At 38.7% G+C, this 12319-nt stretch overlaps 1 long non-coding RNA gene across 1 annotated transcript in view; it reads left to right on the top strand.

The window, feature by feature from the left end:
• LOC147258912 (uncharacterized) overlaps positions 1-12319 on the top strand; it is a 51699-nt gene that overhangs the window by 15238 nt on the left and 24142 nt on the right. The gene's annotated exons all lie outside the window — the stretch shown is intronic.

Raw genomic sequence — 12319 nt, 5'->3', positions numbered from 1 at the left:
TAACGATGTCATAAATTTTTCTAGCTAATGTGGCACGCATAAAGGGGAAGCGTTGGCGGGTGGGGTGAGGGTCTGGTGATTTGAGAGGAAGGATGATGAGATTCGGTGGCCTCGCCCAAGCAATGAACTTGATTAAACTAATCTCATCTCTATCAAAGCATCAGTCTGATCCCCCCCTTGTCCCATTATTCATGGCAATGGGATAATTACACTGAGATGCATGAGGCCAGACAGATAGGACTGTGTCACGGGCCCTCAGACCCTGGGCTATGCCTCCTCTACTACGTGGCCTGTTCATTTTAAACACAGATTAATTATGGTCAATGGGATGGTTCACATCTGTCACCCTTAGTGAGAAAAATGGAAATGATTTCTCTGAAGATGATAAAGGATGTATATTAAGTCATCTGTTGGTAGGGAGGTTCAGAGGGGTTGAGTACAATCAGCATTTAAATTTTTTGCATTGACGGTGTCAGAATAATGTGAAAACAGCAGCCATATAGCCATCTGTGTTTACAGTCATCGCGCTGGAAAACCCACAACACGATCAACTAAAACACAGTGTCCATCTTGACATCCGACTCATACGTTCCGCTTATCTAAACATGAGCAGCGTGTGCGTGTGTGTGCGTGTGTGCATTTGTGAACAGAATATACAGTCCTTTTTATGAGCATCAATGTCAGTAAATTTCAGTTGATAATTCCTATTATACATATATATATATATACATATGTGTATATATGTATATATGTATATATGTATATATATATTAGTAGAAATAGTACAGAAATTGTTGTATTTTAGATTGTGCACAGCATTTGAACTTTACTTGGGTTGTGAAATTACATGCATTACAGGCAGTTATTCTTTGAACATTTGTGTCCTCGTGCAGACTTATACTGTATGTAAATCCAACTGTCTTGTTTCCTCTCCTACAACTCTTCGTTGGACAAACATTCCTTGAAAATTAGGTTTATCGCATTCAGAAGACATTTACATATATTATACAGTATATATCATTTTTACATGTACAAATATTCAATTAACTTTTATTATAATTCAAACCTCATTTTTTTAATCGAAGCATCCAAAGCAATAAAAAACTAAATCTATGTTTATGCTACTAAAGCATGCTTCAGATATCCTGTGATTCAATATTTTAGTTTCAATTCAGTGTTTTTTAATCAATTCTACACAGATAATTGATTAAAGCAATATTTATGTAGACGGCGTAGAGGTGTTTGTGGTACATAAACTGTGTGCAGTCGTTGTGTCACTTACATTTCCTTCTTGAGTGCTTTTTTTTTTTTTAATCATATCAATGTGGTAAATATAAAAAAAAATTGCTAGACCTTGAGTTCAAAATAAATATAACCACAAGTATTTGAGTTCAACCACAAGCATTTGAGTTTTACCAGATTTCTTTTTTTTTTTTTTTTGCATCTTGCTGCATGGTTGCAAACAAGCATGCGCACACATGTACGCGTATTATCAGGCATTAGCAATCAACAGCTAGCCAGTGTCATTATCTCCTGGGGTGGTGTGTGTCATCAGTGATCTCTGCTCTGCCCTGGTCAGAGATGTTTGGCCCTCGGTGCTGGTCTGCAGGTAGTTTTTACAATCACAATGATTGGGTTTCTTCCGGTAGGTTCCCCAGTGACGTTTTCCTCCCATTCAGCCTTTTTGTTCTTTCCCTGAGGGCGAATATAGTCATTGACATGACCATATGATTTCAAACGAACTAGATTATTTGGTCTCTCAGTGTACCAAGGCTTGCTTTCCCTCGGTTTTGTGCTGCATAAAAATAGATTTTTCTTGATTTCAGGTTGTTGTTAGTAGATATGGATTAATACCTTCTCCACAAGAATATTTTACTGTAAAATTGAGGTTTATTATTGTAAACAGGCAGTGTCCACTTGTGTGCAGACATGTTTGTTTTCTTCTCCAGGGTTTATATATTGAATTAAAAGTGCATATTAATTATCACCCCTCTCTTTGTGCCGTAATTCTTTCCATTTGGATTGGATCCAATGCAGTAAACATGCTCTCAGATGCAAATGTTTATTGCTGTGTTGTTTGTAATAGTCACCTTTCAATGAACCAGCATTTTAAGTGCTCTGACACAACAGTTATAGATTGCAAATTAGGAAGATTTTACTTTCAAATACAAAAGGGGGCATTTATAGGAAAACCCCACTTTTAATATATCAGTTAAATTAGTTTTGGTTCATGTATTCTGCTTTTATTCTGTACTTTAGTCACTGCATCCATTGTTGAGACAACAGCAGTCTGGAGTCCGGTGGCTTAAGTAATCAGGCAAATCAGCATAATATTGTTCTTGGATATAAATGTTTAGAGTGTGTTAGCATGGTACCATGCTACATCCTGATGTTCTCCATGCTGATCATCTCCGTTTAATGGGTAAGGATGCTAAAATGCTAATTATCATTCAACACAAAGTTTAGCTGAGCTTAACTAGAGGGTCTTTTTTCACATATTTGGTCACAAACCAAAATTCTGGACGGATTAAAATTGTAATTGCGCTATCTGAAAGCAACAACTATATAAGTACATTCTTAAGAACAACCTTAGATCCCATCAACAGTTTGGATTTAGACCAGCTGGTCTGACGCAGGACGCAGCACCATTATGTTTCAAACATGGAAAAACTTCCTGGTCTTAAGATAGGAAGTCTGCTTCCTTGCACTAGATAACCTAGACCAGGTCTCCAAACCCTGCTGCATCTACGCTTCTGTACCGCAAGGCACAATCCTTGGTCCCCTACTATTCACCATCTTTACTGATAAACTGGCTGTAGTCTGTGAAATCTATGAATTTAGGCTGATAACTCAGGCTGAACCCATAGTGTCAAACTCCTCGGTGCTAGAAACACACACCTCGTACAGTCACTTTCCAAACACTGCTTTATGTGCATTGAAGGGTCTTCCAGAGCCTGTCCTCTGAATCATTCCAGGAAAATGGTCATCAAGCTTTAAAAGAACTCATGGACACCTCCTGACCACTTCCTTCACGGACTGTTGAACTGCAAGATTGGCCAAGTGGGTGTAACTGTATCTTCTGATACAAAAAGCCTACAAAATTTCATTGGAATCCATCCAATGAGGATCTTTGTAGTCATTGATAGTGACATTGATTGTTAAAACCTAACCAAGTTGCCTGAACTGAATCAAACTGCAACAGAAAACTGATTTTACTTAATTTTTATATAGCAAATAGGAATTCATAAATAAAACATGTCTCACACAAGATGTCAACCTCAAGGGAAGCTTGGAAGTTTTTCTGACGCTTTGTTGCTATTTACCCTTCATCAGCTAAGTTCAGTCAGCCTTCAGGGTCAATGTCGCTCATAACCTAACATCAACAAATAGCATGTCTGAGGATGTATTCACTGGGACTCGAAACTGTTAATGTTGAACAGCGTTATATCACAAAAACAACAACACCAAAGATTCCCTCACTGGACAAATGCATTGATAATGTTTCTAAATGCAGCAGCCCTCATCCAGGGGCTTGGATGCTCCTTCTCCACTATATAACAGGAAGACTATGCATGGTTAACTCCACCTCAGTTATAGCTTTTTTTTTTGTTTTTTTTTATCCTAGTTTGGTATGCTGTAGAGATTTTTACTTGAATCATATCTTAAGTAAATCATTATGTCTTTTAAGCATGGCTATTAACAGCAGTGTCCTTTCATCCCCATTTTCTCTATACTCATCCTGATTTACACAGTTTAAAACCCTGGCCTTATCCCTTACCTTCCAAGGAGATAGTGTAATTAAATTTGTACTTTTTACAAGTCGTACTCAATAAATCTGAATAAATTAACAAGGCATTACTAAGACTGCTACATTAAATTTGCATAGTGTGTTTAATGAATATGCAAGTGCAAGTGAAAAGGTCTGCTACTGTGAACTCTTGAAATTAGCATAACTACTTCCAGCATGTTTCTTAAATAATGCTCTCATTTGCACATCACTGAGTTGGCTAATTCTAACTTCAGTCAGTGTAGCCTCATAATTAAGACTCTTGCTTTAATTTTTAATGAAGTTTATGTTACATCAATCCTGACAGTAATGAGAGGGACATGGAAACAAAAAGGCTTCTAATAATTAAATTCACCAACCAGTTTGAGGCATAGTAATTCCTGAGGAGAAATTACATGACTAATTATTAATTTGATATTCATACCATTCCATGGATAGACTCACATAACGGCTTGTCCGGGTGCCAGTTATGCTGAAATGCAAAATGCCTTTTCACTGCCCCCATGACTAGGAGGGTCTCACATGGATTTTAGTGCACAATTAATCATGTTGACACTCACGATTAAATGCTTTTTATTGGTCCCGATTTATTAGGCCATATTACCTGAGTTGGTTTAGCGCCTGTTGAAGTCTGTCACTGGGATGAGGACATAAACAGATTAATGATTGAATAACAGTGCTGATGTTGGAGCGGCAGAAATTCAGCACTTTGAATAAACCACAAATGTAGTAATTTTAATAATCGTAGCTGTCATCTTTAAAAATTACTTTGCCTGTTCAAATATTTTTTAAATCGTTTTTGCACGACTACATAACACATTGTAGACCACACACCCCCCCCCCCCCCAGAAAAAAATTAAGAAAAACACAAGTGGAACATGTGATGTCCCTGTTTGATAATGAACAACAATATGCAGCATTTCCCCACATTTAAAAATGTCGCACTAGCAATAGTTAGAAAGAATACTAATTTCTGTAATAACAGTTACATTTTTATTGATTTTATCAGATCAGTGCTTTGCTTTGTTGTATGAAATGTTAATGTCATAAGCATTTTCTGTTTCCTTAGAAAAGGCATGTAAGCAGCCGGGATGAAAAAGATGGACGACAACCACTGACTGACACAATTACAGACAATTATACCTTACTTTTGTGAGCTTTTTTAATCAAACATATTAAGGGAAATAATTGCTCATAACTCGGGTGCAGTTGTGTCACACAGTATCATTTATATTCACTGCTCTCGCTCAACATCACAATCTTTTGATCATACCATATCAGTATTATACTGTACGAGCATTAGGATACCAATATTCAGGAGTAAAACGTATTTATGTATTAGCTACTACTTTTTCTATGTAAAAATACACATGCGCTGTCAGCAAAATATACTTAAAGCTATAGTGCAGCACTTTTACCTATAAATGAACGTCCCTTACTTTCAAGCCCGCACCGAACGAGTTCACACAATGCTCATTAAGCTCATCGCCGCCAGGTAAATCTGAGGAAATGAGGAGTTTGTGTATGTGTGACATTCTCATGCTGTAAGCTGGATGGATGCTGCTCTCAAGGCCCAGCATGCACAGGATAGGATCAGCCCTCTGCTAATTTGAATGTGGATAAATTGTATAAGACCAAGTGAATCAAATTCTGATGTTCAAGCCATTTCATGGCAGCCGCGTGACACTCAGAATAGTTTATCCACTGCTTTACAGCCATAATAAGCTGCAATAGATTCTATGATGGAAGCATGGTTCCAATGATGTCAATGCCAGAAGGTTCGGACAAAAGTGCAGCGCTATAGCTAAAGTATCAAAAGTAAAAATAGCCTAAACTCTTGCAAAATGACCCCATTTTGATAGTTATATTTTTTACTTGTACACAAGTGGGATTTTAATTTTGTCAACTAATTGAATACTCAATGTATAACAATGCATTTGTAAAAAACAGAAGATATATTTACTGTATAAATGTGATCAGAGACATAATAACACTGGAGCGCATGAGCCAACATACATGTCATGTACGTATCTATCAAAGTTTGGGGCATCAAAACTCTTTCCTTGTCTTTTCTGATTCAGACTAATTGCTTCAAGTCAGTTTGGAAACTATGTGTTGTCGTGAGAACATTCAAAGAACTCCATTTTTTTTCTCAAAAAAATTGTTCTTTCTCGTCCTAGTTGTCGTGATGCTGTTCAGCTGAAAGTTAATTATTTGGGATTGTAATAGCTTTGGTTTAAGCAGGGGAACTGAACATTTCCCCAGCTGATAAGACTGTTAATACTCTGTGTCTACAGTAGCTGTGACCAATAAAGATTTACCTCGATAGGCAGCAGTACTTGACATTTCATAAGATTCTTCTTTTTCATTCCCATCAGCATAAACCTCAACTCCAGATTAAATTTTGTTTGATAGAAATGTAATTGCATTCTTTTGTGTGCCTGCAGCCTGTGTGTAATACCTGACTATAATAATTCAAATGCTTTGTTACCTCTGAAGCACTCGCTCTGAACAGGTCAGAGTCAACAACATTATTTTCAAGTGTGGACCCTCAACGGTCTAGTAATCAACACCACAGTTCATCACTTCTATTACTTCTATCCTTCAAGGAAATCTGCTGCAATGCTGTTTCAAGAACCCTTAATCAACAAGATTTCAGACACGCAAATACATATTTCTCTCTCGATATTAGCCACGCTTTTTAAGTTCTTCGGCCATCGGGTATGGGGGGGGCCGGGTGGTGTTGCATCTTCAGACAATGTCACAGCAATCCGGTTGAATAATGATGCGGACCTGCTTTTTATAGATGAACAAATATTCCAGCCTCGCTTTAATTAATACGACAAAATTCCGTCTGCAGGGCTGTTTCTTGTGCCCCTTTGATTAGCCGTGGATTAACAGGACCTTTATGTTTTCCTCACTGCACCCATGTTTTCAGTGCAGGTTAGCTCCCCTATTACTAAACAAATGAATTAGTGCCTGGAAATGTGTCATGCATATTACCTTTCAGCAGGAGGCACATTGAGCTGGTCAACCATAAAGGAGCAGTGCAAAGAGTACCATGCAGTATTGCTTGTTTGTGTTTCTCTGTTAAAGCCCTTTGTGATTTACTGTGAGGCTTGTTTATGCTTAGCGATGCAAATTTGAGCCTTACAGAGGCATATATCACACACCAATTAAAATATATCAATAGAAGTGGCACTTGGTGATTGGTCATTGTGTTAGTCCCCCATGAGAAAGGAATTGCTCTACAGTCCTGTGTGGTAAAATACAAATAGAGCAGAGCCACCATGGAGATGTGGGTCAGGAAGTCTGAGTTCCAGAGTTCTAATTTGTTTCTCTTTTTTTACCTGAATGTCCAGATGTAGATTTGCAAACTTTTTAAAAAACTTTTTTTTTTTAAAAATTCCCTTACCTTCCCTGTGGGTGTCAGACGTGTGTGTGTTTGTTGTTTATATGCGCTGTAAACACCTACGTATTGTTATTGTGTATTGTGTTGTTCTGGTCTTTGGCTCGGTTAGCCATCCTCAGAGACCAGGCATTTCCCTGATGTATAAGATGAAAGACAGAACAAAAAAAAAAATGCCCCTCATTTAGTCCCAGTTGGTTAAGTGAGTTCTGATCACACTGCCAAGGTCTGGATGGAACAGTCGCACAAAAAAAAGAAAAGAAAAAAAAGACCGTGCCTTCCAACCACTCACTCACAATGAAAAAAGGAATTGCCTCTATGTTTTAACACGCTAACCCCCAAGGGAGGACGTGTTTTGTGGCGTTGCCGAGGACAAACAACGATGTCAACTTCCTCTGAATTGATCCTGGAGTTCCTAAAGCTTTCCTATCCTTCACTATTCTCTAAAACTGGTGTAATTAATTTAAGAGGATTGTATCTGTTTTTCTAGCATTTTCTTTGTGATGATGACAGGTTAGAGGTTAAACCTACAACGCTGACCTGGAGAGGTCAAAATAAAAGGGACCCGGTGTATCAATCCATTTAATGTGCTTGAGTTAATATGTCAGCTGTCGTCTTGTTTGATGCTTCTACATCTATATATAATCACCGACCATCAGAGCAGAGAAGTTATGATTTTCAAAGGCCTCCTCCGCCTCGTTCCTTCCATTAATATTATTTCCTCATTGTGCAGCCGTGCAGATTCGTGATTATCCAGCTCAAAGCCTTCCATCTCATTTTTATCTTCTGCGAAATGTAACACTTTGTGTGTGATTGAACTATGTTAATTCATATCTTTGCATAATAGCTCTTTTATCTTTTTCTGCTTCACAGTGAAAGTTCACTCTCCTGTTGAGTTTGTTGTTAATATATTATGATCTCACGTCACTTAATACTGCATTATTCGCTCATTTCCAACAATGCAACCCCGAATTTCCCTGATTATCGTTCATATGAAACTAGTTCATTATAATACATAGTATAGTGATGAGGGCTTTTCTTCTCAATATTGAAATGGAAGTATTGTTATTCTGTTTTCCCCTCTCATCTTTCTCCCATTTACATTTTTTTCTTCCTCCCGTCTCACAATCTTCTGAGCAGCCTGCTACCATTCCTGCTCTTTGTTCCGTCGCTTTTATATCTGTCAGCAGCTAACTATCATGTGTAGTTTAATAGGATGATTTGTTGTTAAGGAGTCATCTGTCACCAAAAGCTAAATGAAGATATGAGAGTGTGAGCGGCGTGGTCTTGTCTGTAATGAATTATGCAGAGATGGGTGGGGTGGATGGGGGGGGGGGGGGGGTCAGGGGCCTGTGTTTTGGTTACAGTCGACAGCACAAACATGGACCTCAGGTAGTGCACTCATCAGTCCTGCTGTTTCTCACCATATGGAGTCAATGAACTGGGACAGCAGGCCTCCTACTCACACACACACACACACACACACACACACGCACACACACACACACACACACACACACACACACACACACACATGCACTTGCACTCAAGTATGTATAGATAGACAGAAAACTATGAAAGAGATTTAAAAAGTTAATTTAGTTGCATTAATACTCTCTAACTGTAACATTTATATTTACTGAAATTTTTTTCCGTCTTTTCCTACATTTAAAAAAATAAGATTAACTTGACAGATTTCAGTACGGAAAGATTTTAAAAAAATGTTTTAGATAAATAGGTAAATACATAAATATATTCCAAAATCTGGGAAGTTGATCCAAAAAAAAAAAAATCCCCAGTATGATTTTTAACATTCTTAAATCAGTGTATGTAAGAAAACTTGTCCCCATCTGATGGCCGCACGGTGAAACTGCTACCTGGCACCTATATGAGAAAAACAGAAAAATGTAAATTATTTTTCATATATATATATATATATATATATATATATATATATATATATATATATATATATATATATATATATGCCTAGTTTCAAATCCATTGTTTTTTCGTAATATTTCACTTTTAAATTGCGCAGAAATGCACACAGACAAATTGAATTCGATGTTCCCGCCTCCGTACAATGGAGATATCTGTTACAGATGATGTACCGTATAATGAATGCCTAATTTATGTAATTAGACCATTAAGCATAATCCGAGCATATGCTCCTGATGCCCTTAGGTCTTTTTCCAGGTGCTCCCTCTGATGTCAGGAAGACTGTAATCCCGCTGTTTGATAAAATCAACAACAAATAAATTCACCAAATTGTAAAAATCTCCATCCACGTTTGCGCACATCCCAGGTGACCCCCCCCCCCCCTTTCTCCTGGTCAATATATTCAGTTTTAGGATGGATGGCCTTTAAGAAGTGTGACTGTCCCGTCATGTGGGCTAAATTTGGCATTGAGGAGGTTCTTATGAGGGCCCTCTGTCTGCTAATTAATTGTCATTCTGCTGAATATTCATACCTTATCATCAGAGCGTCCTTAATTGCACCGTAAAACATCTCCGGGGGCTGAAATCACCACGGACTTAATTAGAGGCGCGGACCTATTGGCTGGCTGGCTGCTTGGAGAGGCTGAGTGACTGTGTTGGGCTTGTGTTGAACAGAGAGGCCAGACCACAACAGCCCTGAGAAGTCACCACCAAAATAACAACAGAATCACTTTAATTAAGAACGATTTTTTTTTTTTAATCAAGAATCATTTTGGACATTTTTTTTTCTTTTTCTTTTTTTTTTCCTCCATGAAGTCAGCTGCCTGATTCTTTTTATAGGAAATATAAATAAACCTTTAATTGATACATAAATATTGTCTAAATGCATTTAATTAATTGACTCCACTGCTGGATCTCCAGTACAAGCAGCGATACACAGCGATGTATTTGATTCATCCCGGGTTATCGATCTTGAATACGTGTTCCTCACTAATAAGCGGGACTCGCAGCTTTCCGTTCCTCTCGATCGTCCCCTGAATACTCCGGGTTTTCCCTCCCGTGTGGGTCTGGGTGGCAGCATACCTCACCTCGATTCACTGTGACAATATTGTTTGGCTATCATTCGCTGCTTTAGGATGAATGGCATCGATCCACTTTTAACAACATTTGTTTCCTATTGTGTTGGGGAGGGGGGGGCAGCAGAGGAGGGCAGACGTGTGAAAGTGGCTGTTTGATTCTCTTTTTCATCCCCATGACCTCAGCTTTTGTGTCTCGTCACCCTGGGAATGTCACGCCTCACTACTCTACTTTAAGATGTTTTCAGAAAGTGTCCTTTGTTTTCGCTCCTCTTTTTTTTCCTTCTTCTTCTTCTTTTTTTTTTTTTAAAGCTCACACAAAATTGTTCTTGGTCCCCCTCCTGCTATAAAGGATACTTCAGACTGAGGCACGGTTCACAAGTGCAATGCAATTTGGCTTATCCCAACCTTTGTTCGAGTTTCTACAAATGACCAAACATAGTGCGGACTTGATCTACTGCTGCTTGAACTCGGGAGTTTGGAAGCAGATAGAAAAAAAAAAGAAACAAGAAAAAAAACCCACCCGCTATTCAGATTCAGAGTCATGGTGGTATTTTCAGTGTGTGCATTCTGCAGGGGACAAAGGGCCTACCAATATCCCATAACCCTGAAGCTCAAAAAGCCACACCGGCTGTGTGTGAGACGAGACGAGACGAGGGGAGAGAGAAAGAGAGAGAGGGGGAGAGAGAGAGAGAGAGAGGGAGAAAGAGAGAGTGTGAGCAGAGAGAGAGAGAGAGAGAGAGCGAGAGAGAGAGAGAGATCTGGTCCTCTGTGGTTCGGCTGGTTAATGTGCAGGTTAACTTAACACACGTCCACTGCAAATATGGACAAATAAAATAGTTGGATAAATGAACGAAAAAAAAGTGCGTAAAAATGTTACTTTTTTTTTTTGCTGCAGAATCTCGCGCTTCGCAAGCCTCACCTTTACCGTTTACGATTTTAAAACAAATGAATGGACAAAAGATGTTTACACTTGACAGTGATGTCATTTAGTCGCTGTGTTTGCATCGATTGGTCCCTTTGGACAAAAAAAAAAACTTTTTTTCTTCTTCAGTTGGACAGTGATAGGAAATGACAGGTGGTAAAAGCCACTCTGCAACTCTGCAGGGGGAGAAAAAAGTCATGAAACTGCAGCTGCAAGTCTTGAATTGACGGGACATTTATTTATCCTCGTAGAATATTCAAATGTTTAAAAAAAATCGCTGCGCAATTAATTTTTTTAATGTGTGTGTGTGTGTGTGTGTGTGTGTGTGTGTGTGTGTGTGTGTGTGTGTGTGTGTGTGTGTGTGTGTGTTGATTGAATGTGTCACATATAGGACCCGCATGGAAGGATGCTCTTCTTCTGGCTGCTCCGTGGAAAATAGCTCGATGTCCCCCGCAATGCGATTCTTTTCGTAATCCGTCAGACTGGTGATGGGGTGCATTGTGGATTTATTGTGGGGTAGGGTAGGAAAGGAGGGGAGGGGAGGGGGGGGGGGAATTAGCATAAATTATGAGCAAATCTGCGTGTGCGTGTGTGTGGTCCCTGGCATTGCAAACCCTCCAAGCGGAAAGGTGGCCCTGGCCAAAAGCTTGAATAGCAATAGCTCAAAATAGGCTTCCCATTTGGTTTTCACATTCATATAATTGACTTATGGATATTTTATACAGTTTTCACCACACCATCCTCAAGGGTTTATTTGCATTTCTGAAGTACTTTTGGATCTTCTTTACATAAACACAATAGACCTGATTGCCTCATGAAGTTTCAGTTTGAACAGCATTGTTTGCATTGTGTCGATGTTTTCATATCGCCTCCTTCCTTTGCTCCGCTGCGGGGTCAAATTAGCTGAGATCGACTAATAGTGCTTGTCCATGGTAAAATAAATAAATATAGTCACGTAGTCCGCATGTAATCGCAAAATGTAAACGGTAAATCCACACAAAGATATTAATCCGCAAGCGTGAGACAGTACGGAAAGACTTTTTTGAACTCATGACGCACACACACACACACACACACACAGATATTTTAATAAATCCTCTTCAAACTCATACACGTTAGACCTTAAAAAAAACAACAACACGTACATAAAGTCGAAGCCCTATCCACAAAATATATATATAT

Source organism: Aulostomus chinensis, chromosome 7, assembly GCF_037954235.1.
Source record: "Aulostomus chinensis isolate RoL2024-O1b breed Wild chromosome 7, RoL_Achi_v1.0, whole genome shotgun sequence".
Classification (NCBI taxonomy): domain Eukaryota; kingdom Metazoa; phylum Chordata; class Actinopteri; order Syngnathiformes; family Aulostomidae; genus Aulostomus; species Aulostomus chinensis.
This window is presented reverse-complemented; position numbering and strand designations above follow the sequence as displayed.